At 39.6% G+C, this 6478-nt stretch overlaps 1 pseudogene; it reads left to right on the top strand.

Moving 5' to 3' along the window:
- The first annotated feature begins 5084 nt into the window (after nucleotides 1-5084).
- On the top strand, nucleotides 5085-6234 carry LOC134760949 (endogenous retrovirus group K member 5 Env polyprotein-like; annotated as a pseudogene).
- Nucleotides 6235-6478: the final 244 nt, after the last annotated feature.

Here is a 6478-nt window from a genome sequence, read left to right as displayed (position 1 = left end):
TTTATTAAATAGGGAATCCTTTCCCCATTTCTTGTTTTTCTCAGGTTTGTCAAAGATCAGATGGTTGTAGATATGTGGCATTATTTCTGACGGCTCTGTTCTGTTCCATTGATCTATATCTCTGTTTTGGTACCAGTACCATGCTGTTTATTGATTCTTCCTACCCATGAGCATGGAATGTTCTTCCATTTGTTTGTATCCTCTTTTATTTCCTTGAGCAGTGGTTTGTAGTTCTCCTTGAAGAGGTCTTTCACATCCCTTGTAAGTTGGATTCCTAGGTATTTTATTCTCTTTGAAGCAATTGTGAATGGGAGTTCACTCATGATTTGGCTCTCTGTTTGTCTGTTATTGATGTATAAGAATGCTTGTGATTTTTGCACATTGATTTTGTATCCTGAGACTTTGCTGAAGTTGCTTATCAGCTTAAGGAGATTTTGGGCTGAGACAATGGGGTTTTCTAGATATACTATCATGTCATCTGCAAACAGGGACAATTTGACTTCCTCTTTTCCTAATTGAATACCCTTGATTTCCTTCTCCTGCCTAATTGCCCTGGCCAGAACTTCCAACACTATGTTGAATAGAAGTGGTGAGAGAGGGCATCCCTGTCTTGTGCCAGTTTTCAAAGGGAATGCTTCCAGTTTTTGCCCATTCAGTATGACATTGGCTGTGGGTTTGTCATAAATAGCTCTTATTATTTTGAGATACGTCCCATCAATTCCTAATTTATTGAGAGTTTTTAGCATGAAGGGTTGTTGAATTTTGTCAAAGGCCTTTTCTGCATCTATTGAGATAATCATGTGGTTTTTGTCTTTCGTTCTGTTTATATGCTGGATTACATTTATTGATTTGTGTATATTGAACCAGCCTTGCATCCCAGGGATGAAGCCCACTTGATCACGGTGGATAAGCTTTTTGATGTGCTGCTGGATTCTGTTTGCCAGTATTTTATTGAGGATTTTTGCATCAATGTTCATCAAGGATATTGGTCTAAAATTCTCTTTTTTTGTTGTGTCTCTGCCAGGCTTTGGTATCAGGATGATGCTGGCCTCATAAAATGAGTTAGGGAGGATTCCCTCTTTTTCTATTGATTGGAATAGTTTCAGAAGGAATGGTACCAGCTCCTCCTTGTACCTCTGGTAGAATTCAGCTGTGAACCCATCTGGTCCTGGACTTTTTTTGGTTGGTAAGCTATTGATTATTGCCACAATTTCAGCTCCTGTTATTGGTCTATTCAGAGATTCGACTTCTTCCTGGTTTAGTCTTGGGAGGGTGTATGTGTTGAGGAATTTATCCATTTCTTCCAGATTTTCTAGTTTATTTGCATAGAGGTGTTTGTAATATTCTCTGATGGTAGTTTGTATTTCTGTGGGATCGGTGGTGATATCCCCTTTATCATTTTTTATTGCATCTATTTGATTCTTCTCTCTTTTTTTCTTTATTAATCTTGCTAGTGGTCTATCAATTTTGTTGATCCTTTCAAAAAACCAGCTCCTGGATTCATTGATTTTTTGAAGGGTTTTTTGTGTCTCTATTTCCTTCAGTTCTGCTCTGATTTTAGTTATTTCTTGCCTTCTGCTAGCTTTTGCAGGCAGGCCTGGTGGTGACAAAATCTCTCAGCATTTGCTTATATGTAAATGATTCTATTTCACCTTTGCTTATGAAACTTAGTTTGGCTGGATATAAACTTCTGGGTTGAACATTTTTTCATTAAGAATGTTGAGTATGGGCCCCCATTCTCTTCTGGATTTTAGGGTTTCTGCAAAGAGATCTGTTGTTATTCTGATGGGCTTTCCTTTGTGGGTAACCTCACCTTCTCATTTTTTCCTTCATTTCAACCTTGATGAACCTGAGGATTGTGTGTCTTGGGTTGCTCTTCTCAAGGAATAAGTTTGTGGTGTTCTCTGTTTTTCCTGAACTTGAATGTTGGCCTGTCTTGGTAGGTTGAGGAAGTTCTCCTGGATAATATGCTGAGGAGTGTTTTTCATCTCGATTTCATTTTCCCTGTCACTTTCAGGTACACCAATCAAATGTAGATTTGGTCTTTTCACATAGTTCCATATTACTTGGAGGCTTTGTTCATTCCTTTTATGCTTTTCTTTTCTAATCTCCACTTCTCACTTTATTTCATTAAGTTTATCTTTAATGTCTGATATATTTTCTCTGCTTGATCAATTCAGCTGTTGATACTTGTTAATGCTTTATGAAGTCCTCATGCTGTGTTTTTCAGTGCCATCAGGTAATTTATCTTCTCTCAACTGGTTGTTCTAGTTAGCAATTCATGTAACCTTTTTTCAAGGTTCTTAGCTTTCTGGCATTGTGTTAGAACATGTTCCTTATCACAGAGGTCTTTGTTATACCCACCTTCTGAAGCCTATTCCTGTTAACATATCAAACTCATTATTCATCCAGTTTCGTTCCCTTGCTGGTGAGAAGTTGTGATCCTTTGGAGGAGAAGAGGAATTCTGAGTCTTTGGAATTTTCAGACTTTTGTGCTTTGGCCCCCACTCCATGAGCTGCACTGACTGTCCCACTTGTCCAAGTGAGATGCACCAGTTACTTCTGTTGGAAATGCAGGAATCATCCACCTTCTGCACTGATCTCCCTGGGATCTGCAGACCAGAGCTGATCCTATTTGGTGATCTTGTCCACTTTAACTCTTAAGGGAAAGAGTTTGAGAAAAATTGATTGAAGTTCTCCTCACATATTTGGTATAATTCAGCTGTGGAATCACCAGATGCAGAGGAATTCTTTAATGAGATACTTGCCAATACTGATTCAACCACTTTGTGTGTGTTTGTATGTGTGTCTGTGTGTGTGTAATCAGAAATGTTAATATTAATGTTTCCATAAGTTTTCAAATGATAAAATTACCTCTTCAATGAGTGATTATTATAATTGAGTGTACATATTACCAAAATAACCTAATATAAAATAAATTATATCAATGCTTACTTAAACATAGTATATCATTACTGGGACTATGTGAGGAAAGAAAAGAAAGATCAGATGGTTACTGTGTCTATGTAGAAAAGGAAAACATAAGAAACTCCATTTTGACCTGTACTAAGAAAAATTGTTCTGCTTTGGGATGGTGTTAATTTGTAAATTTAGCCTCAACCCTGTGCTCACAGAAACATGTGCTATATTAAATCAAGGTTTAATGTATTTAGGGCTGTGCAGGATGTGCCTTGTTAACAATATTTTTTCGGGCAGTACGCCTGGTAAAAGTCATCACCATTCTCCATTCTCTGTTAACCATGGACACAATGCACTGCAGAAAGTGGCAGGGACCCCTGCCCAAGAAAGCCTGGATATTGTCCAAGATTTCCCACCTGAGACAGCCTGAGATATGGCCTCATGGGAGAGGAAAGACCTTACATAATACCCCAGCCCAACATCCATGAAGGGTCTGTGCTGAGGAGTAGTGAAAGAGGGAGGCCTCTTTGCACTTGAGATAAGAGGAAGGCTTCTGTCCCTTGCTCATCCCTGGGAATGGAATGTCTAGGTTTAAGTTGACCACTCATTCTATTCTGAGATAGGAGAAAACCACCTTGTGGCTGGAAGTGAGATATTCTGGCAGTAATCTCTGTTACTCTTTGCTACACTGTGATGTTTGTGTAAACTGAAACATAAATCTAGCCTACGTGCACATCCAGACACAGTATATTTCCTTGAATATATTCATGATAAAGATTCTTTGCTCACATGATTCCCTACTGACCTTCTCCCCACCATCACCCTATTGCCCTTGCACACTCCCCTCATCAAGATACTAAAAATACTGATCAACAAATACTGAGGGAACTCAGAGACCAGTGCCATTGTGGGTCCTCGCATGTTGAGCACCGGTCTCCTGGGCCACTGTTCTTTCTCTATATTTCTCTCTGAGTCTTATTTCTTTTCTCAGTCTCTCATCTCCACTTGATGAAGAATATCCACAGGTGTGGAGGTGCATGCCCCCTTCATCTGGCACCAAACATGTGTTCCTTTCTCTAAGGTGAATTTATGATAGAACGAGATCATTGTGGACAAGTTGATAAGAGATTCCTGAGTACATCCATGGTCAGGCTTTCGGTAAGCTTGTGCACTTGGAGGAACCCAGGGTAAAAATGGGACAAACTGAAAGTAAATATGCCTCTTATCTCAGCTTTATTAAAAAAATTTTTAAGAAGAGGGAGAGTCAGAGCCTCCACAGAAAATCTAATTATGCTATTTGAAACAATAGAAAAATTCTGCCCATTGTTTCCAAAACAAGGAGCTTTATGTCTAAAAGATTGGGAAAAATTGGCAAAGAATTAAAACAGGCAAATAGTGAACATAAAATCATCCCACTTACACTGTGAAATGATTGGGGCTTTATTAATGCAGCTTTAGAACTGGTTCAAACGGAAGATAGCATTTCAGTTTCTGATGTCCCTGAAAGCTGTTTAACAGATTGTAAAGAGAGGCAGGGACAGATTTCAAGAAAGGAATGGAAAGTTCATATTGTAAATATGTGCAGAGTCTGTAATGGCTCAGCCAATGCAAAATGTTGACTACAATCAATTACAGGAGATAGTATACCTGAATTATCAAAACTGTGGAGGAAAAGTCCAGAATTATTGGGGCTATCAGAATGTAAACCATGATGGCTAACTCCTCCTCCTGCAGTTCAGTTACCTGTAATATTACAACCTCAAATGCACATTAGAGAAGTAAAAACCCCAATAGAATATCAAATAGAAAATGATAGAGTCTCTATCTCAGCAATGCCAATCCAGATGCAATATCCACAATATTAGCTGGTAGAAAATAAAACCCAATTGCCACTAAATTATCAATACTGGCTTCTAGCTGAGCTTCAGTATCAGCCACCTCCAGGAGTTCAGTAGAGACCTCAAGTGGTGTCTCCACACCAAATAGCATGACAGCTTACCAGAAACCCACAGCAGTATTGTATAACCCATCAGCATCACAGGGCATGGTGCTGTATCCTCAGCCACCCACTATCAGATTTAATCCACCACCAACACCTAGTGGACAATGTAGCACACTGCACTTGGTCACCTTGATGAAGCTAGAAAATCCGGGGGTCTTGAAGCATGGCAGTTCCTGGTAATTTTACAATCTGTACTGACCGGGAAAGGCGCTCCAGCAGGAGCACCTGCGGCGGCTATTGCTGCATGTGAACGCTTCACCATGAAAATGTTAAAAGACATGAAGGAAGGAGTTAAACTACATGGACCCAACTCCCCTTATATGAGAAAGAAAATGGGGATAACTGAAGAATAGGAGAATTTGCCATCCACCAGGAAAGTGGAGCTAGTAATGTGGGCACAATTAAGAATCTGACACAGTTAGCTGAAAAAAGCCTAGAGAACACAAAGGTGACACGAACTCCAGAGAATACGCTGATTGTTGCTGTGATGATTGTACCAACTGTGGTAAGTCTCCCCATGTCTGCAGGAGCAGCTGCAGCTAATAATACTTACTGGGCCTATGTGCCTTTCCAACACTTAACAAAGGCAGTTGCATGTGTGGATAATCCTATTGAAGTATATGTTAATAATAGTGCATGGGAACCTAGACCCACAGATAATTGTTGCCCTGCTTAACCCGAGGAAGAAGGAACAATGATGAATATTTCCATTGAGTATCATTTTTCTCCTATTTGCCTAGGAAGAGCACCAGGATGCTTAACATCTGCAACCCAAAATTGGTTGGTAGAAGCACCTACTGTCAGTGCCACCAGTAGATTTAGTTATCACATAGTAAGTGGAATGTTACTCAGGCAACAGGTAAATTATTTGCAGGACCCTTCTTAACAAAGATCATTAAAAGGTAGGCCTAAGGGGAAGCCTTGACCCAAGGAAATTCCCAAAGGATCAAAAGGCCCAGAAGTTTTAGTTTGGGAAGAATGTGTGGTTGATAGTGTGGTGACGTTACAAAACAATGAATTCAGACATATTATAGATTGGGCACCTCGAGGTCAATTCTACTGCAATTCCACAGGACAAATTCAGTTGTGTCCCAGTGCACATGTGAGTCCAGCTGTGAACAGTTACTTAACAGAAGATTTAGATAAAAATAAGTACCAAAGTCTACAGTCTCTACCCTTGGGAATAGGGTGAAAAGGGAATCTCATCACCTCCACCAAAGTTATTCCTATTACTGGTCCTGAGCACCTGGAACTTTGGAAGCTTACTGTGGCCTCACACCGCATTAGAATTTGGTCTGGAAATCAAGCTATAAGAACAAGAGATCATAAACTGTTTTATACTATCGACCTAAATTCCAGTCTGACAATTCCTTTGCAAAGTTGTGTAAAGTCCCCTTATATGCTAGTTGTAGGAAAAATAGTTATGAACCCAGATTCCCAAACTATAACCTATGAAAATTGTAGGTGATTTACTTCCACTGATACAACTTTTAATTGGTAGCACCATATTCTACTAGAGACAGCATGTGGATTCCTGTTCCCATGGACTGATTGTGG

The sequence above is a fragment of the Pongo abelii genome, chromosome Y (assembly GCF_028885655.2).
Source record: "Pongo abelii isolate AG06213 chromosome Y, NHGRI_mPonAbe1-v2.0_pri, whole genome shotgun sequence".
Lineage (NCBI taxonomy): Eukaryota > Metazoa > Chordata > Mammalia > Primates > Hominidae > Pongo > Pongo abelii.
This window is presented reverse-complemented; position numbering and strand designations above follow the sequence as displayed.